This window comes from Anastrepha ludens, chromosome X (genome assembly GCF_028408465.1).
Source record: "Anastrepha ludens isolate Willacy chromosome X, idAnaLude1.1, whole genome shotgun sequence".
Lineage (NCBI taxonomy): Eukaryota > Metazoa > Arthropoda > Insecta > Diptera > Tephritidae > Anastrepha > Anastrepha ludens.
In genome coordinates this window covers 1,615,981-1,638,206 of record NC_071503.1, presented here as the reverse complement: position 1 = coordinate 1,638,206, position 22,226 = coordinate 1,615,981, and positions in this window count along the sequence as shown.

Here is a 22,226-nt window from a genome sequence, read left to right as displayed (position 1 = left end):
TTCTTTACTAAACTTAAATCGTCTTGCAGGAACTCTGACCGATTGTTTTATTGGGCATCATGATACACGCCACAAATAGGAGGAGGAGCTCGGCCAAACACCCAAAAGGGGTGTACGTGCCAATTATATATATGTGGTGACACCGCAACTAGATTAAGCTTATTACATTCTTTATAATTATCCTTTAATTTGTTATTTGTTTGTTTGTTCTTTATAAATGCAACCATGTGTGACTTTTCATTTGCTTTTAACTTCTCATTCTTTTGCTTTGTACTGTTGAGCTAGTAAACGAAATAATTTTCGGTCTCGATCTTTTTGGATCGAACCCCACAAGTTTTCGCTATTCACTAGCTCCCACATATATACATTTAGTTGAGTAAAAACGAAAACTAATTGGAGCTACATACATATGTTCTCGGGACAACAAATTAGGTGTTATTGCTAACACGCATATTACGAAATTCATAAATTTGACGCCTACTAGTAGTTATTTATTTATTTATTTACAGACATGAAATAATGATACAATTATTCTTACACGAAAAAAAAGGAGCACTGGCTACCAGGACCTTCGGCTCGCTGATGTAAAAGCACTAGATAGTTAGGTTAGAGGTCTTACATGTAAAAGTGAGACTAGAAAACTTAATTCATTAAGACCATGGTAAAAATATAGGAACTATGTTAGAGGAGCAAACATCAAATCAATTTTTTCAATCCTTATTTAACTAGAAATTCTGACTTTTTTCAAATATTTTCTGAAGAAGTAGTTCTTAACAGTGTAGAAGGTCTTTGATTTCGGAAAAAAATTTTCCTGATTTCTTCAAAATGTGGGCAGTCGCCGAGTAGGTGGCCCACAGTTAAAGATAATGAGTGGCATTGTTGGCAGCATGGGCGGCTGGAACCATTGAAAACGTATGAATGTGTAGCGATTGTGTGCCCTAGTCGAAGGCGGACAAATGATTTGATATCGTTGCAACGGCAATTAATGGGTAGTTTGGTTTTATCTTGTGTGGATTATTTACTATATAATAGTGGGAAGAGGATCCCAAGTGACCATTTGTGCATTATAATACCTGCGATATATAAATTTATATAATATACGTCTTTTTTCGAAATATAGTCGAAAGCTATGAGTGGTTCTTTCTGAGCGAGTTTAGCCCGTTCATCCGCTAGATTATTCCCTGTTATACCTGCATGGCCTGGAACCCACAAAAGTTTTATGCAGTCGCTATTTTTTAATAATTTGCTCCGGATACAGGATATGATGTGCGTCTTGTTCATTGTGTTCATTATAGAGTCAATTATTGATTTGCTGTCCGTGCAAATTACTGCTTTCGGTAAAGAGTTTTCAGCTCAGGTAATACTATGAAGGATCGTTGCAGCTTCGGCTGTATAAACGGAGGCACAGCTAGGGAGGAGGCCGGCCGTGATTGTTCCTCCCTTCGAGTTGACAACTGCAAACGAGGTGTTAGTATCAGTTTTTGATTCGTCAGTGAAAATTAAGCGCCATTCGGGAAGTAGAGGAGTTGTGACTTCTGTAAAAAGACGTTGGTAAACATGGCATTGGTGTGATTTTTACCATATTTCGGTAAGTTTAATATTAAATTAGATTCTTTCATCAGCCATGGCGGAAACAATACATTTTGGCGAAGTGAAGCGGAAGCGATACCAATCTCTCTGGCGTAATCGATGCACAGTGCAATCGTCGATTTGCGAAGTGGAGTCTTACTTCTTTCAAGCTCGCCTACCACTGCTTCATATAAAGCGCTGTTGTAGCAAAGAAATAGCTTAGGTATAAGTGTCTTCGTATTCGTCATGAATCTCTCTTCAATTGTGGGGAGGCAGTATAAATTTTGTTGGGGGTTTAGGCATTGCACGGATGGTAGGCCGTAGGCTGAGTAAATTAGTTTTATGTTGCTTTTCACACAGTTACCATAAATGGGAGGACCCTAGTCTATCTTCGATAATATGAGTGCCCTGGTTACATTTATCAGCGTTGAAGAGTTAATTAAACAATGCTTAGACGACAAGTATTTGATAATATTAAGCCTAACAGCCAGTTGTTTTCTTAATTATGTACAATGTTCTGTAAAAGTTAATTTTTTGCCGAAAATTACACCCAAAAACTTTAAGTTAACACTATTTACAATTTGCATATTATTATAACTTATGGTAAACTCAATTAATGACATTTACGTTTCCGACAAATATGGAAGTTTTTGCATTTATTAATAGATACGTGTGCACCCGATGATTCCGATCATGTGTTTAAGTCAGAAATATATTATTGAAATCTTGTTTGACGATGTTAAGGTCATTATTTTTAGAACACAAAAGTAATTCGTCAGCTTAGCATATGTAAGAAACATTTATATATTTATTAATAATTTAGCTAATTTCATTGAAAGCAGTTGTAAATAAAACAACAGAGAGTGGAGAGCCCTGAGGGATTCCGTTGCGCAAAACAAAAAAGGCTGTGAAGGACACAATCCTTTTTAGGAATTTTACCGCCAAGGTTCCATTTTTCCAACTGCTGTAGGACAATATGGCTTCCGACATGGTCGAAGGCCTTCTTTCTATGCTTAGAACAGAGAGGTGGTTTGTATTATAAAGAGCAGTAGAAGGGTAGTTTTCGAATAAGAGCAAGCTTTGAAAGCTAATAGGACTATGAATAAGTTCGTTTCGGTTTTACAACAGATGGCGTAACTTGATTATTATTCCATCGATCCACATTTCCAAACATTCATTGGAGAGCTACTGTCGTAAGGCACAAACGTCAGTATAAGTTTTTTATTTGAAGCGTAAACAACAATATTTTTACCACACTTGAAAATGTCGAATTTCGTGCCAAATAATGTGTTTTTGCGGGGAATTCTTCTTCATTATTTTAATATGAAGAAAAAAGCAGCCGAAAGTCATCGTATCTTGGTGGAAGTTTATGGTGAGCATGCTCTATCTGAGCGAACGTGCCAGAAGTGGTTTGCACGCTTTAAAAGTGGTGATTTTGGCTTGGAAGACGAAGAACGCGAGGGTGCGCCGCCAAAGTTCATGGATACCGAATTGGAGGAATTGCTCGATCAAGATCCGGCTCAAACGCAAGAAGAGGTTGCAAAAACTTTGGGAGTTGATCAATCAACCATTTCCAAACGTTTAAAAGCCATGGGAATGATCCGAAAGGTAGGCCATTGGGTGCCGTATGAATTGAAGCCAAGAGACGTTGAACGCCGTTTTATGGCATGCGAACAACTGCTTCAACGGCACAAAAGAAAGGGTTTTTTGCATCGAATTGTGACTGGCGATGAAAAGTGGGTCCATTACGACAATCCAAAACGTCGGGCAACGTATGGATACCCTGGCCATGCTTCAACATCGACGTCGGCGCAGAATATTCATGGCCTGAAGGTTATGCTGTGTATCTGGTGGGACCAGCTGGGTGTTGTGTATTATGAGCTACTGAAACCGAATGAAACGATTACGGGGGATGTCTACCGACGACAATTGATGCGTTTGAGCCGAGCACTGTGAGAAAAACGGCCGCAATACGCCGATAGACACGACAAAGTTATTTTGCAACATGACAATGCTCGGCCACATGTTGCACAAGTGGTCAAAACATACTTAGAAACGCTCAAATGGGATGTCCTACCCCACCCGCCGTATAGTCCAGACCTTGCGCCATCCGATTACTATCTCTTCCGATCGATGCAACATGGCCTGGCTGACCAGCACTTCCGTAATTACGATGAAGTCAAAAAATGGATCGATTCGTGGATTGCGGCAAAACCGACCGAATTTTTCACAAAGGGAATCCGTGAATTGCCAGAAAGATGGGAAAAAGTAGTAGTAAGCGATGGACAATATTTTGAATATTAAATTTGTAACCATTTTACGTCAATAAAGTTTCAAATTTCGAAAAAAAAACGCACGAACTTATTCATAGTCCTATTACTTGCTGTGGACTTATATAGTTGTTGTTCAAAGCATACCATGAAATGCGCTTGGCTACTATTTTTTCGAATAGTTTGCCCAAACAGCTAAATAGAGCGGTGGGTCTGAACCCTGAAACTTCCGTTTATAATTGGAATAATAACAGCATTTCTCCACGCTTGCGGATAAATACCTTGATTGAGGATATTTTGTATAATTTAAGTTACCTAATCTTTAGGCACAAAGGTAAATGCTGAAGCATGCAATCTCGCAGCCAGTGGTATTGATATTGTATAAGAACTGTTATTGAAATTTTTTAAGTATTTGTGTTTATCTGAAATGAAAGTAGAATGGAAATTTGAGTCGTGCGAGTACTCGGACCAATAAGATGCAAAGTAGTTTGATAATTCTTTGGCGTTGGCGATGGGCCTATTAGGGTTATTTATGGTAATTGGGATGGATTGAGGGTAAATACCAGGCAGCCTTTTGATGTCAGACCAAGCCTTTTTTGGATTTGTTTTGTGATAGATTGATTCGGTAAATTTATGTAAATATTCCCTTTTAGATTGATTTGATTTCATTCGAAATAGAGCATTTGCCTTTTTATATTTACAATATAAGATTATAGTTAGAACCGAATGATTATATTCTGTCCAGTAAAAACATTTCTCGTTTCTTAATTTAGCTAGCTCAGCAGACCAGTACGGCACCGTTTTTGAAAAGATTTTATTAGTGGATGGTGGGATAGATAGGTGAGATGAGGTACGGATTATTTTTGTAACTGTGGCAACGTCTTTGTTGACATTATCGGAACCCGGCAGATTATTGCATAAACTGCTAGTTTCAACTTGTTAACTTTTCCTTATTCGCTCGGTCTGCTAAAAAATTTGGTTTGGGTTTGGTTTTGGAAATGGAGGAGTGGAGAATACAGTAAGGATAGGAAAGTGGTCGCTTCCGTGCAGGTGAGGGAGAGTGTTTGTTGCTAGTTTAGGGGCAATATTGGGGGAACAGATTGTCAGGTCTACAGTGGTAAAAGTTTTGTGTGTGGAAAAGTGCGTCGGTTTGTTATCGTTCAATAGAATACGATTTTCTGATAGAATCAAATCTCATATAACTTTACCTCTCTTGTTGGTAAGGGCTGATCCCCAAAGACGACTCCATGCGCTAAAGTTGCCCACTTGGAGAGGTTACAGATCGTAATATGTATCTAAGCTCAGCGCATGTGAGGTGGTATGTGTAGGTTGTACTCGTATGTATAGGGTTGTGATAGTGAATTAAAAGGTACTGAGATTTCTATTGCAATTGTGGCTATATTTGAAGTAAGAAAGAGTTTTCTGTGGGGTATGGATTTCTTTATCAAAACTGCGATACATTGTTGGTTACATTTTGTGGCAGATTATGAAAGTAGCTTTGGTATTGACTCGGAACAGCTGCCGAGTTGTCAGCGGCAATGTGCGTCTCTTGAAGGGAGATGTTCTTTTAAGAAAAGTTCGAGTTGCGTGTAATTGTTGTAGTAGCCGTGTATATTCCACTGTAAGATCTTGAACATAGGAATATAAAATGGAATTGAGAGAAAATTAATATGCTATGTTGAGTTGTTAGTGCGTAATAGGAGTCGTCAGCTGACATGGTTTGCTCTTTATTGTTTTTCAATATTATCTGGTATATTTAAGTAACATGTGTAGAGGAGTTGTGACTTCTGCAAAAAGACGTTGGTAAACAGTAGCATTGGTGTGATTTTTACCATATTTTGGTAAGTTTAATATACAATTAGATTCTTCTGAAACTCTGGTGTGCTAACTTTTTCTTCTTCAAGTTGCTCAATTGTTTTGTTTTTCCTGCCTCTTCCATTATTAAAGGGATGATTTTAGCAATATACATTAAGCGTTTTAAAGTCAACATAAGCTTGGGTAGTTAAATGAATTTCAGATATCAAACAAATACCAATTTTCTTCTCTGTAAGTAAAAGCTCGTGCTCATCTTTGTGTTTAATGATTAGCGTTCTAGGTCATTATCTTTATCTTATTTTTGTTTTCGTTTTGTTTTTAGACATTTAATATTTGCTTAATTTTTTCAATGCGGTTAAGTAGAACTTGGTTAAGGACTAACGAATAAATCGTTACCTGTCTTATTTTTTTTATGGGGACAACATACCATATGCATAAGTTTGCCCACCCGGGTTTGCTATTCGGTTTTGTGACTCTTTTGGTTCTGCTGCTACTCTTTTGCAACTCCTTCGCAACTAGACACCCCTTGTAATTAGCTGGATGGTTTCGTCCACATTTGCAGCTTTTTGGTAGTTCATTATATGGCTTTTTGCATTCTATTGTTGCATAATCATCAGCGCAATTTGGCGGTTTGCAGCAGTAATTTTTAGAGTGCATAAAGCCCTGGATGGTTTTGCATTAACGGACTAGTTTTGAAGATTTTAGTTCTGAAATTTTTACGATGGTGTTCAGTATCTTTCAGTTTCATAAATCTTTTTAATATCTTAATCTGGTTCAAAACACAATGTTAACATATTTATTGGCCATTCAGTTTTCCACTTTACCGTTTTATATAAATTTGTAGCCTATAAACCTTGACTTTTCAAGTCTGCAATAATATCTTCTGGGTAACAAGTGTGGTGGAAGTCATGAACCACTACTCTTATTTATCTTGTTTTCGCTAGAATGCCATGGTAACATCAAATCTGTAAACAATTTTGTAATTTTTCTATAATCTCTACAATTTTGAACGTTAATTTTATATATGTCTTTGCCAATTATACATATATATATAATTGGCGCGTACACCCTTTTTTTGGGTGTTTGGCCGAGCTCCTCCTCCTATTTGTGGTGTGCGTCTTGATGTTGTTTCGCATATGGAGGGGCCTACAGTTTCAAGCCGACTCCGAACGGCGGATATTTTTATGAGAAGCTTTTTCATGGCAGAAATACACTCGGAAGTTTGCCATTGCCTGTCGAGGGGCGACCGCTATTAGAAAAATGTTTTTCTCAATTTTGGTGTTTCACCGAGATTCGATCCTACGTTCTCTCTGTGAGTTCCGAATGGTAGTCACGCACCAACGCATTCGGCTACGACGGCAGATTAATTTATTAAAAAATCTTTACTTGTATTATCTTTAAGTGTCTATTGAAGCTGTTCGTGGTTTCTTTTAGCATTTGTTGATATTATTGGCGGTGGTCGAAGGCACAATACTCATCATATTTATAGCTTGTTTTGACCGATTCGACATTTTATAAGTATGTATAATCTTTCTCCTATTCACATTCTTTCAGGGAACGAAAAATTCTTTGACGTTTTGAAGGGTGAGAAAATCAACTGCCAAAACCAAAATTTGAACGCATTTTGGACAACACTTCGGTGGATTGTCGGCGGAGATCTTACTGCTTGACCTTACACCATACAGAGAAGAGCAGAGAAGGCACTTTTAAAAACACACACGAGGGCTGATGATGGCAAATTGTGTGTTGAACTACCATTCAAGTCACATTCAGTAAACTTTTGAGAGTCCGCCGAAATCGCACTAAGACGACTAAATGCAACAGAACGCATACTTGCATGTAATTTCGAATTGAAAGCACAATGCATACATTTCTTGGAAGACTATCTTGCGTTGCAACACATGGAGTGAGTGCCAGAAGTCGAAATCAAAAATCCATCGACCGAATGTTATTACTATCCACACCTCCATGTAATCAAAGTCGAAAGCAACACAACAAAGCTTCGCGTAGTGTTTGATGGATCTGCACGCAAGGGTAATGTTTCCTCACTTAATTAAGCTTTGCTTCCTGCACCATCAATTTTGCATGAGTTATTATGTCTGATGACATAGAGAAAATGTACGGCATGATATAGGTGCATGACTACCACAGAGATTTTCAACGGATTTCTAGTCATCTAGTTGAACATTACAGATTGACAGAAGACTGTGACGTACGCCACAACATGTGACCCTTACTTGGCAGTAACAGTCTTAAATGAACTAGCGCACTTATTAGTCCCCGCATACTCATTAGCGTGGCAAGTAATTTTAAAGGATTTTTATATGAATGTGATGACTGGGGCAGAAATTGTAGCTGAACTTTTTATAATACATAATGAGTTAATAGCCCTTTTGAAAACTTTTGGAATGAACCTACAAAAGTGGAGTATCAATTGCGTAGAACTGTTAGAAGCGCTTCCAGAAAATATGCGTGAAATGTCTTCAATATCCGGTAAAGCTGCTAGGACTGATATGGAGTCTAACCAACGATGCATTTGAGCTCTGCGTATCATCTTTTACTACATCTAGGTCAACAAAACAATCAATATTATCTGTTGCTGCTCGCATATTGGAGGATGGTTCCATGTGTAGAAGTCCGCGCAAGTGGGGAATGTTACTGATCGCCATTCACTTGGGAGTGGCCAGGACGATTCTCCTGCATATGGCTCAATCAGCTCACAACGTCGCGGATTAGTCCACATATCTTCTGGGTAGCTTCCGAACACCCGTTCGGGAGTGAGCTAACGTGAGAAGTCGAAGAATTCCAGGATAGCTGGTTGTGCGTTGGGTTTGGGACCCGGAAAATTCAGCCTGCACAACGAAACATCCGGTAACGGACAGAGGCTGATCGACTTCACCGGGGTCCGAAACATGGTAGTCTGTAGCACCAGATTCCAAGATAAAAAAATATACCAAGCTACCTGGCTGTCTCCTGATCGAAAAACACGAAACCAGATCGATCATGTTGTGATAGATGGAAGACACGCATCTAGTGTATTAGATGTACGTACGATCCGAGGACCCAACATTGACTCGGATCATTACCTTGTTGCAGCCAAACTGCGCACACGCCTCTTTGCAGCAAAAAACGTACATCTACCTACGCAAAGAATGTTCAACATCGAAAAGCTGCAATCACAACAGACAGCCAGAAGATTCGCCACTCGACTCTCACTCCTGCTCTCAGAGAGCACTGCCCAACAAACCGACATGCAAGAGCAATGGAGCATCATTTCTCGTTCCCTGTGTACCGCCGTCGAAGAAGAAATCAGATTCCGGCGAGCCCGAAAAAGCATTTGGTATTTCATGCTGCCGCAGAAAGAAAAGATGCCGCCTATAGAGCCACACTGCGATCGGGCGCAACGCGAGCCATGTTGGATCGCTACAGAGAGCTAAAAAAGGAAGAGAGACGTATTATCCGAAAGAAGAAACGAGAGGCCGAAATACGTGAGTGCGAAGAGCTTCAGATGCTGGTCAACAGGAACATCACCCGAAAATTCCACCACAAAGTTCGACGGCTTACAAAAGGTTTTAAGACCGGGGCGATTTCCTGTAAGAACAAAAACGGCGAACTGGTGACTGACATCCAGAGTAATCTTAAATTTTGGAGGGAACACTTCTCGAACCTGTTAAACAGTGATAGCTGCGCATGTCACGGAGAATGTGAAGATCCCGATACACCAATCGTCGACGACGGAATTGACGTTCCGCTACCCGACCATGACAAGGGGAGAATAGCGGTAACACGGCTAAGGCACAATAAAGCCGCGGGCGGCGGCGGACTGCCGGTTGAGCTATTCAAACATGTCGGCGAGGAGCTGGTAAGGTGCATGCATCAGCTTCTATGCAAAATATGGTCGGATGAAAGCATGCCTACCGATTCGAATTCAATCGTGCTCTGCCCGATTCACAAGAAGGGCGATCTTGCAATCTGTGCCAATTACCGCGGAATTAGTCTTCTAAATATCGCCTATAAGGTTGTAGCGATCATATTGTGTGACAGTCTGAAGCACACCATCAACCAACTGATTGGACCTTATCAGTGTAGCTTTAGACCTCGAATGTCTATCATCGACCAAATATTTACAATACGCCAAATATTGGAAAATTTTGACCCTCAAAACGGTTCGAATTAAAACTTGGTCACAACGAACTGTGCGGTTTCTGTGACGCGTCGCAAAATGAGTATGCAGCAATTGTATATCGCCGATTAGATTACCAAGGCAGCATCTCCACTTAACTTTGTTGCTTCGAAATCCGGTTAGCTCCACTTGACGGTGTCTTTACCACGACTTGAGCTGTGTGGTGCGTACTTCTTTGCCAACGGGTGAACAAAGTTATAAAGACGTTTGAATTCGACAGTACTGATATATGTGGACAACTCCTCAATGAGGTTATATTGGTTTTCATCCTTTTTTAACAAATAGAACGTCAGAAATTTGAACATCTTACACATGATCTCAGTGAAATCATGTTAGGTCTATGGAGAATCCGTCTCGAGGGGATTTGCTTTTAGAGTTGAAATCTCTAACCATCAGGTGGAACGGTCCTAGTCGGCTTGCTAAGGCAAAGTAGTTTTGGCTCCAACAATTTCGCAATTGTATATAGGTATCTCAATATAACTTGGAAGAGCGTAAGAATTAAATTCAACCTATTACTAAACTTTTTCTTACTTCAAAGAGCACCATGTCGGCTCGTTGTCACAACGTACACATATGTCTATATGATCTCGGTTCGTGCGTGCCACAGCTTAGTGCTTAAGATTTATAAGTTCATTGCGAAAAAAATGTATCTTTTCATATCAATTGCAAGATGCTACCAACTTTATAGTTCGTGCTGTGCAGGAGATTTGTTTGCAGCTGAAATTTCTGTACTGAAAAATCAGAGAGCCGTCGCAAATAAGATTAAAGCATTGCACCATTTTTAGGCACGGCTGAAGTACTGAGGGTGGACGTATAGAAAGCTCATCAGTGGCATTCAACATTTAACATCCCGTAATATTATCAGAGAAGCATATCGTCACCGAAATGATTGCACCTAGCGTATCTACTTGGCGGCGTTAATCACTTGATTTCTATAATAAGGCAACAGCATTGGATTCTGGGTGAAGGCATTACCTTCATCAAGTTACGCAAAACAACGGAACATCAGCTGATGGTCGACTTACCAATTTTACATGTGTTGTTTCAGGGACTATTCAATAAAGTGGTTTGGGATTATGTAGGCCCACTTCTTCTTTAAGGGTTAGCAAGATACCACTTTTCATAACAAAGACTATTCATCGGGAGCTACTTAGCCACTTGACGCCGCAATCACACATCGGCCCTTTTATCGGTTTAAATCACACCGTATCAAACGTTGGAGATATGATCGGATAATGATGCAACTAAGGTTTTGGAATCGAAGCAGAGCCTCGACGAAATCCGATATTTGGTGGGCAAGCAAAATAACAGTCCTGAAATATATCTGATTACTTTGCGCGCTTTAATATTTTCTGGCATTTCATGCAACCGTCCTCACCTTTGAACGGTTTTATACGTCACTCACTCGAATTGAGTCAGTTATTAATTCCAGGCCGCTGTGTCCCAGTAACGATAGGGAATTGATGCACTTACCCCGGTCCATTTTTTAATGGCCATCCACTTACAGCAAGAACTGCGGCGCCTGTTGATCTTGCTATAAATACGAGTCCTTTGAGGCAGTGGGAGAAGTTGATGCCGCAGCATTTTTAGATAGATGGCTCTCTGTGCGGAGAAGCACCGGGATGATGATCGTCCTGTAGAGTGTTGTTTTCGTTCACCGAGAAAGGGCCTTACTACTAAATTGTGCACTTAGGCCTAGATAGCACCTGTTGGCAAGAGTTATCCTTCGCTTGATTTCAAGGCTGACATCGTTGTTGCTGGTAATAGTGGAACCAAGATAAATGAGGTCCTTGACCACACCAAATTTATAGCTGTTAACAATGACCTGTGACGACTCCCAACATATACATACTTGGTTTACCGTCGGACCCAATCGTGCGGACTCCTTTTCAATAGCTGTAAAACCGGCGGCGACACCCCACTTGGTATGACCGATGATGTTGATATGATCAGCATACGCACGGAGCTGGACATTTTCATACCAAAAAGGTCCGTTTCGGGCTTTTCAGTTTATAACATAGCAGACAGAATAGAGTTTAATGTGCAATGGGGATAAAGCTGATATCACAATAGCTGGAGCTGTTCATGGGGTCACCTTTCTCTAGGATAGGGCAAAGAGTACTGAGACTTCAATCACTGGTTATGCTTCCTGTTAACCATATCATGCCGATAAGTCGCTGCATGCTGCCAACTAACTCATCTCCTCCAGCTGTTAACAGCTTGCCAGGCAGGCCATCAGCTTCGGCAGCGTTGTTGGTTTTGAGTAGCTGTGTTGCAACTCTTACTTCGTCAAGAATATTACTCATTCTCATGACATCGGAACCCAAAACTCGTAACCGTGCTATAGCAAAGGCGGGACACTCACAGAGAAAGTGCTCAGCGCTATCCGCCTCCTCCAAGCATGACAGGCACATTGGGTCCTCAATGATTCCCATGGTGGTCATATCCTGACTCCATGGGTTGTGTCCTGTAATGATACCGAAGTTACCGATGAAGTTGAAGTAGAAAGTTTGACAGTTTTCTCTTCGGACTTGTCACAAAACACTTTGCAGTTCTGCAGCCTTCTAGACCGGACCATCGCTCTTTATATAGATTGCCTACATAATCGCTGATCCCATTTATGATTCCGGCGGAACTGATTACGATTATGGGCTCTGATCCCTGTGGGGGCACCGCTGATCCACGGTTGGCCAACTCACGGGCAATTTCGTTTCCTTGAACACTGGAGTGTCCCGGAACCTTTATAAGTACAAGCCTGTTTTGTCTTGCATTCTTGAACAATCTTTGAGGTTTGCTTCGAGTTCTCCAGGGCCTTCAGTGCAGCCTGACTGTCACTGAAAACTCCAATCTGTTTCCCGCTCCATCTCCTCCCGATTCTCCATTCGGCTACTTTCTGGATGGCAAAACCTTCTGTTTGGAAAACAGTTGCCATCTACTATTGTTTAAGGGGTTATACGCAGTTATGAAGCAAATAAAAGACGGGTTGTCAAGGATTTATCCTGAAGAAACTTCAGAATATTTTAATTTGAAAATTTTTGGCGGTTATAAAAGCATCCTTCAAGAACGTAACAAAATTTTTTATTTATGAAAAAGTTGATTATAGAGCGCGCTGCAGGCGATTTCTGGAACCTCCTTTAAAAAAAGACGATTTACGGTGTACATCGTAACTCAGGATTGGATTATCTGAAATCAAAAAACCAAACAAATTTTATTAATATACTAGCATCACCCAGTGGGCTTCGCACCACCATACATAAAATGTTTTTTTTTATATCGCAAGAAATTTTTCATATTAAGTTTTCTTTATAGAACTCGTAAAATGTTTAAACAGTTGAATTAGTTGATTTTTTTCATTCAACATACTTTCTAAAGATGTCACAATAGCCTTTTCTGTACTTTTTTAAAATTTGATTGTGGTGGTCACCTATATACAGGTAAGGTGAAAGAGCCGATAAAAACTTGTAATTAAACTTTGATTCTTTAATTTCCATTTCAATTTTTTACACTAAATAAATTATGCTAAAATAAATAAAGTTAAAAATGTTTTTCCAGTTCCTTGAATGCTCCAGTTTTTATTATATTTTCGCCCAAAATTAATATTAACACAATACACTTACAACCACAACAGTACAACAGAACCGCTCATAACCGGCTGTGTTTTTGTTATTGTTTTTCCCATACAGGCATTTCGTAGGAGAGGAAACCATTACTCACATAAAATATCATAACTCAGGAACGGCTGCACCGATTTCAATCAAACTTCACACAAACCACCTCCTCAAAGATAGAAAAGAACTCTAAACTCAATCGGTTTGGCGCTTCTTGAGTTATAAGATTACCAAGGAAATGTAATATATAACGACAACTTGAAATAACCCAGGATCAGCAGTGCGGTTAGGAATTTCAGCTGATATAAGGTTATCGATTTGATCCGGAGTTATTTTATGTACCAGCCAAATTAGTATATGTGCGTGCGGCAATCCCCTTTTCTGCCATTCGATGGAGTACATATGGCAACGCACCTCCCAAATACATATAATTTCACAATTAAATCCATAAGTGCTTTACATTTTTGCCGAAATGGATACTCATGTGGTTCAAACACATCCTAGATTTATCCAGGTCCACGTTTTGGTCTATATCTCGATACCCTAGTTACGGAGGGGCATTAAAAATACTCTATACTATAAAATCATCAGCAGCTTCCATTTGCTACCCATATTGTACGAACACATCCTTAAGTTATCGGGGTCCACATTTTGGGCGATATCTCGAGACCCTAGTCACGGAGCGGCACCAAAAATACTCTATACTATAGAATCATCAGCAGCTTCCATTTGCTTCCCATATTGTACAAACACATCCTAGGGTTACCCGGGGCCACGTTTTGGATTATATCTCGAGACCTTAGTTACGGAACGGTATGAAAAATACTCTATACTATAGAAATCATCAACAGCTTCCATTTGCTACCCATATTGTACGAACACATCCTTAAGTTATCGGGGTCCACATTTTGGGCGATATCTCGAGACCCTAGTCACGGAGCGGCATCAAAAATACTCTATACTATAGAATCATCAGCAGCTTCCATTTGCTACCCATATTGTACAAACACATCCTAGGGTTACCCGGGTCCACGTTTTGGATTATATCTCGAGACCCTAGTCACGGAACGGTATGAAAAATACTCTATACTATAAAAATCATCAACAGCTCCCATTTGCTACCCATATTGTACGAATACATCCTTAAGTTATCGGGGTCCACATTTTGGGCGATATCTCGAGACCCTAGTCACGGAGCGGCATCAAAAATACTCTATACTATAGAATCATCAACAGCTTCCATTTGCTACCCATATTGTACAAACACATCCTAAGGTTACCCGGGTTCACGTTTTGGCCTATTTCTCGAGACCCTGGTATCCGATTCTTAAAATTTTAAAACACAAACCATCTACTGAATAGTCCAAACAAAGCCTAAAAATTTGGTTTGGATAGGTGAGCCCGTTCTTGAGTTATAAGATTACCAAGGAAATGTAACTTCTTTTTATATATATAGATTATCTAGTAATTAATCGTTCGGGTAATCAAAATAGTGAATTTTCACAAAATGGCAGCTTTTAAAAGAAATGATTTCGATTTTTACGTTAAAATTTGGCCGTAAATTGATTATAAAATGGAAAATAAGTATCAGATTTACAAAAGGAACGATTAATTACTAGAAAATGTATCTTTAAAGATTGAGTTAAAACGGTTGACCGATCAAACAAGCCGTTTTCGAGATATCGTGTACACCGACTTGAAAAATGCCGTTTTGAAAAAAAACACGTTTAAAGTTTCAAAACCTACCTTAAAACGTGCCGAGGCATATCTACATATTTAGGTATAACTCCGAAAGTATTGCTTAGATCTACTTCAAATTTCGTGCGTATACTTTTGAATATATGTACATTACAAAAATGCAATAAAAAAAATCGATTTTTTTGAAAGTCATAACTGCGTATAACCCCTTAAGTACCATCCGGCTCCAGACCCTATTTCATTCTTGGACCCATCGGCAAATAAAATATCCGTAAAACCTCTATGCATGCATTTTGGATTCCTCAATTGTTCAGGCAATGGAAATCTGACATCAAATTTTCTTCCAAATGAAACTGTGGGTATCAGGTCGTCTTTAGGTGCCAAAAACATTGGATACTGCTCATATAGCAACTTCAAGATTTCTATGTGTTCTAAAGTTGCATCTTCGTGCCAGAACCCATATTTATGGAGTCTACATATTGCTTTTATCGCTTTATGTTGTATCTTAAGATCCAGGGGAAGCAAATCAAGCATAGCATTTAGGGCATCCCCAGAGGTTGTACCCATGGCACCCGTGATGCGTAAACATACACTTCTTTTTAGCCTGTATACTTCCAGGATTTTGGACTTAGCCATACTCCGTCGCCACCAGATCACAGAAGCGTAAATGATGATTGGTCTGATAAGTGCTGTGTATATCCATAGGACCACAGCAGGTTTCAGACCCCACGTTTTACCAAAGGCTCTACGGCATTGCTGAAAAATCCTTAATGCGCGATTCACCTACAGATTACTCCTAGATATTTAACTTCATCGGAAAGGCCAAGTGTCACACCTTTCAGTGTTGGAAGACTGAGTCCATCCAATTTCCGTTTTCTCGTAAACAAGACTATGATTGTTTTGTTCGGATTAACGGAAAGACCTTGTCTCATGCACCTCTCAGAGAACACGGAATATATCAATTTTAGAATGGTTTGATTAACTCCGTGTCGTTCGGCAGGAGAACATATCGAGCCGAAAGCTTCAATCTTGCTAACAAGATCGTGTAAGGCTCATTCACATGATTTTCCACTCTGGTAAGCGTGCTGATTTCTACTAAGTGGACTTCTCGGCAATACCCCCACTCGAATATGTTTCTCCACCACTCGTTCTAGACTTTTCAAAACGAACGATGTCAAACTGATTGCTCTAAAACTCTTTGCTAGGGCATAGTCATCTTTTCCTGGTTTCAGAATAAATACTACTCTTACTGGTCGCCATTCGGATGGTAAATGGTGGTTAAGTTTCAAAGGCCGGTATTGATTTTGAATAAAATAGAATTTTTTTTAGGAAATTGCGGCGGGCGCCGTAGCCGAATGGGTTGATGCGTGATTACCGTTCGGAATTCACAGAGAGAACGTTGGTTCGAATCTCGGTGAAACACCAGAATTAAGAAAAACATTTTTTTAATAGCGGTCGCCCCTCGGCAGGCAATGGCAAACCTGCGAGTGTATTTCTGCCTTGAAAAAGCTCCTCATAAAAATATATGCCGTTCGGAGTCAGCTTGAAACTGTAGGCCCCTCCATTTGTGGAACAATATCAAGACGCACACCACAAATAGGAGGAGGAGACCGGCCAAACACCCAAAAAGGGTGTATGCGCCAATTATATATATATATATTATCATTTCTCTTTATTATAATAATATTGGTATGTGTCAATTACGCATGGAACAAAATACCGTGCTGTTGAAACCACATATCGTCCCCATCCATATCTTCCAATTCGGGTCATAAAAAGTTCGTTATCATCTCACGTTAGCGAACACTATTTACAGTTACTGCCTGACCGGCCTCATTTTGGAGAAAAAAACGGCCCAATGATGCCGCCGGCCCATAAACCGCACCAAACAGTCACCCTTTGTGGGTGCATTGGTTTTTCGGCAATCACTCTTGGATTCCACTGAGGTGAAAATGTGCCTTATAACTGAAGATGAGGTGCGCGATGTGCCCGTGAACGCCCATTTTCATAATAAACCTGAATAACTTTAGCGCGTTGCTCGATAGCGTATGTTTCCATGGTTCAAATTGAATTAGTCGGAAATTGAAAGATGTCAAATGAAATGTACAAAAGAATTTGACGTTTAGGTGTGGTTCACATTCAACATCGGCCTTTGAAATTTAACCCCCCTTTATATAACCAAATGCAAGACAGGCTGTGAAGATCCTTTTCAGGGCCTCAATCAGCCTGTCTCCTCCTTTTTTAAGCATTGCTGGATATATTCCGTCAGGTCCAGGGGACTTAAAGTTCTCAAAGGAAGACACGGAAAACGTTTTCGATAATTTTGTCACTATCCGACTAGCAATATACCAGCTGTACCTAGAGGTTCCCCCGTTGCTACCGTTATGGTTCATGCCACCCTCCTCTTCAGAGAGAGTTCTACTACCCGAAAAATGGGTTTCGAGTAGAGCATTAAACGTTTCCGATTTGGAAATGGTGTATGAACCATCAGGTTTTCGAATGGAATTCAGCGTTACTGAGCGGTCTAGTTGAAGGACCTTACAAAGTCTCGCTGTTTCTCTCATTTCTTCGACGTTATTGCAGAAATTTCTATAGGATTCAAGTTTGGCTTTCCGTACTTTTTCCTTATATTCTCTCTGTGTAAGTCGATGATTAACCCAGTCTGTTTGGGTCTTTAAGGCCTTATTAAGAAATTTTCTGGACCGTACACGAAGCTTCTACAGTTCAGGGCTCTACCAAGGAACTGCTTTCCCCTGTCTACTTTGCCTGAGCGGGCACAGTTCCTCAAAGCAATTGATTAAAGTACCTTCTAATTTCTTAGTAGCATCTTCAATCATTTCAACTGATTTGAGTTTTTACAGGTTTGGTAATTGCTCTGTTATAAGCTCACCATACCTGTCCCAGTCAACATTTCGAGGATTCCTACCCGAAGGTATTGATATTTTATCAATTCCCAGTTGGAATTCGATAAGACGATGATCAGAAAGAGAGTCCTCTTCCAAAACTCGCCATCGGTTGATTTGATTTCCAGCTGTCCCATTGGTAAGTGTTAAATTAATCCCCTCTTGTCTCCTTTTGGTCACAAAAGTTGGTTTGTTACCAGTGTTTTGAATGACCAAATCGGATGACAGGATAAAAACCAGTAACTTGAGACTTCTGGGGTTGCATTTGCTGCTTCCCCATACAATGTTCTGTGAATTTGCATCTCAGCCCGCTATTGGCCCCAGATTATTGGATTCTGCATACTTGACCACTTCTCTTAGGTCCCTCGAAGGAGGTGGCTATATAGAGTCGTAGGGTAGGTAGGCCGAATCTATGATATCTTCCACACTGTTCCCACTTTGCACGTACTTAATTTTTGCAGCAACGATATCTCCGGAGCATAGCTCTTTTAACATCATGTGTTCTATCAACCTTGGCATGATAATACATGCTCGCGGTCTCACATTCCCTTCACAATGAAATATTTGTCCCCACGACATAGCACCTAGACCACAGATACGCTTGTGACATACCCGTGGTTCTTGTATGTATTAGTATTATGTGAGGGTTTGTTTGCAGTTTTGAATGCCTACGGCACAAAAGGGCCGTAGACGCTTTGCTATGCTGCAGATTTATCTGTGTAAATCTGTAAAGATCGATACCCAGTACAAGGTGGGAACCCGCCTCCGAAGTGGTAGGGGACTTCTGACTGGTGCACGAATATACTCTCCAGAGAGTCGTGTCAAGATCTTTGTTCTGAACACGGATGCGTATGAGGAGTTCTGCTGAACTACAGGAAGGACCCGGAATCCAGACACTCGCTCGTTCCAGCCTTTCTTTGCTACTCTCAACAAGAACGAACTTGCTGTTTCCGCAGGCTGGAATTTTCGCTATCCCTTTTTCCAGCTATTCTAGATGAAAAGCATTGGAACAGTGAACCTTTACGATGCCGTCCACCACGCTTTTACCTTTGAAAGTCGGCGCGTCTTTCGACTCTCCGATAGCTTTCGAAAGACAGCTGTCAAGATAGTCTTGTTGCCCTCAGAAGAGTAGACCGTCTTATTTGTCGGTATGAATCTCCACCGTCATTGCCTTTGCTGCCATTCTCGTGAACGATTCGCCAGACGTTGACGGAGGAGTGTCATTCGACATTTGATGTCCCTAAGCCTTTGCCTAGTCTGGTAAATGTTTATCTGCCTTGGATTGGGTCGAAGATGCAAGCATTTCCGAACTCCGTCTCTTGACTTTCCTCTTCTTTGCTCTTCTCTTCTTCCCGGTCGTTGGAACAGACCTCGTTTCGTTTCCGGAAGAGTGCAACATTACAGAGGAATCCTCTGTTCTGCCACGCTTTCCCGTTTTCATTACAGTTGTCGAAGTTGATGGAGCTTGAGTAGTTACCATAGCTAATGCTTGGGCTTTCTTCGGCTTCGCCTTTCTTCGATTGATCTGACTTGCGGATAGGCCAACACCTGCGTTCGAATCTCCAATAACTTCAGTCTTTTAACCGGTACTTACCTGATTCGCACCTCATCATGTTGGTCTCCTTGTCGCGGGGAGGTGTCATGCGACCCGTGCCTATTGGGTGGTTTGCAGTCAGGGGGTATTCTGTCCGACTGTATTTCTACGGAGCTACCTCGATACCGGGTCACCTCGGGGTATAACCATGACCAGCAGAAGTGGCGGTACTCACAATAAACCTACGGCCAAGAAGTCAATTTCCTCTACCACCAATACCGGGACTAGCCCTGGTACAGGTGGCAAAGCTGAATCTGAAACGACTGATACCTCCGCAGTAGCAGAACCTGCACGGCATGGCTACAAGGAGAGACGTGCTGCCTTCAGGCTACTGGAGCGCCTGAAAACGATTCCAGAGGGGGAGTGGTCTGTTAAACAGAAGCTGAGCGACAAGGGTAACGGAGGAGTCCCCTCGGGGTTCTGAACCGAACCCAAAACGTCAGTTGTCGGACGACCCACCCAGCAACCCCAGCACGTTGAAGAAGCCCCGAAACAACAAGACTTCTCCAGCTACATACAGCGAAACTGTCAAAAGCCAACAGCTATGGGCGGTGGTTGATAAAAGCAACCCTGACGGCACAATTGGAAGAAAGTGGAAGCCAGGCTCTCAAGCGTTTTCTTCCAAATTCTGAAGGAGAATCCTGGTCCAGCTCCTTTCTGTCGCGATAGTGGAAGGCATCAGAGCCGTATGCCGATCAGAGATCCACTGATCTTTACAAAATAGCCATCTCAAGGATTGGCGAAGTATGGCCTGGGTCTAAACTCGAGGTAATTTCAAGGGATGACATCCCTAGTTTACCAAGAGCTAGGGCCTGGTTACCAGCGGAGCCATCAGACCCTCAACGAATCCTTGAAATGCTTCGGGTATGCAATCCGGAGCTTCCTACATCGTCTTGGAAGGTCACAAAGCTGGACGATCCCAAGGGCGAGTACCGAAGCGCTATTTTCGTAGTCTGCCAGGACTCGGTGGACGCACTGGCGCGATCTGGCGGTGTAGTAAGCTATGGGTTTTCGTCCATAACTCTGAGGGTCTACAATAAGGACAAGGCGCCTAACTTAAAGGACCCGGTTGGAGCTGAGATAGGCCCCACGGTGGAATCTGGCTCCGGTCCTAACCCTGCTACAGCGCTACGGAAGGCATCTGCTGACGGCAGTATCTCTTCCTTGTTAGATAGAGTACTTGATACTACTCTCACTGATGAGGAAGAGCTACTGGCGTCAGATTCAGATGAGCCCAACAAAACGGTGGTGGAGAGGAAGCTCAGTAACCATGATGTTACGGGTTCTTCAAATTAACCTTCACCACTCAAAGGTTGCGTCCGCCAACCTCATTATCCACCTGGCCAAAAGTGGACATCATATTGTCCTGATTCAAGAACCATGGGTATCACATGGACTTGTGTGCGAACTAAGGACTCAAAAATATAAACTGATGTATGCTCGCATCAAAGGTAATCCTAGAGCGTGCGTACTAATAAGAAAAGGGATAAATGCTTTCATGCTCTCTAATTACAGCGACACCGATCAATTGACCTTTAGCCTGGAGTCGGGAAATGAACGGATGTGGCTATCTTCCTGTTACCTCGCACATGACCACGAGGAGCTAAGATCTGGTAGCGCAGGCGCAGAAGCTTGGCGCAAAGCTGATTATTGGTGCGGATGTAAATGCGCATCACAAGATATGGGGCAGTACTGATACTAACGCTAGAGGTGAGTGTCTCTTTGATTATCTGATAGGTACTAAACTACAGATTTGCAATAAAGGTAATAAACCTACTTTTGTCGTTAGTAATAGACAGGAAGTGTTAGACGCTACTTTTGCTTTTGACTCCGTTATTAACAGAATTAGGAACTGGAAAGTTTTGGAAGAACATTCCTTCTCTGATCATAGATATATCTCGTTTGAGGTTAGCAAAAACCTACCGAAACCTAAGCCTGGTAGAAATATCAGGAAAACAGACTGGGAAAGGTATATAGTGTAAGAAAACTCAGTAGGCCATTCCTTTAAGGCCGGAGAAGATTTAATTTTTGAAATTGTCACTAAAAATATTTTAGTTTTTAATTGTCGACGAGCTGAATAAAACGTTTATGAAATAAAGAAAATTCGAAAGGCCATTTCCTTTCAGGTCAGAAGTGGGATACTGACTCCTATTTTTTGTATGAATGCGCATAAATTCGTGCTTTGTTATGCGCGTTGGCAAGATGCATATATGGCGTAGTGTATAAAATACATGCGACGGTCGTGGGAAAAAAACTATGAGCAGATTAATACGTGCGTGTTAATGTGTGGAAAGCGAGAGTTGAAAGGGAGCAAGGAACAAGCAGATATACAAAAAAACGAGTGGTGCAAGCGTGTACGAATGTACATATTGTGCGGGGAAAATGCCGAAAATAGTGAATTTAAGAGTGGAACAACTTAAAACGCTGCTGCGTGAACGGGAAAAACCTACGACTGGTTCTAAGGCAGAACTAGTCCAGCGGTTATGCGATTTTGAAAACAGTGACGAAATAAATATGGACGAAAGGTGTACAATGCAAGAGCAAATTAACGAGTTGCGGGAAATGATGCAAGGCATCACTACTTTG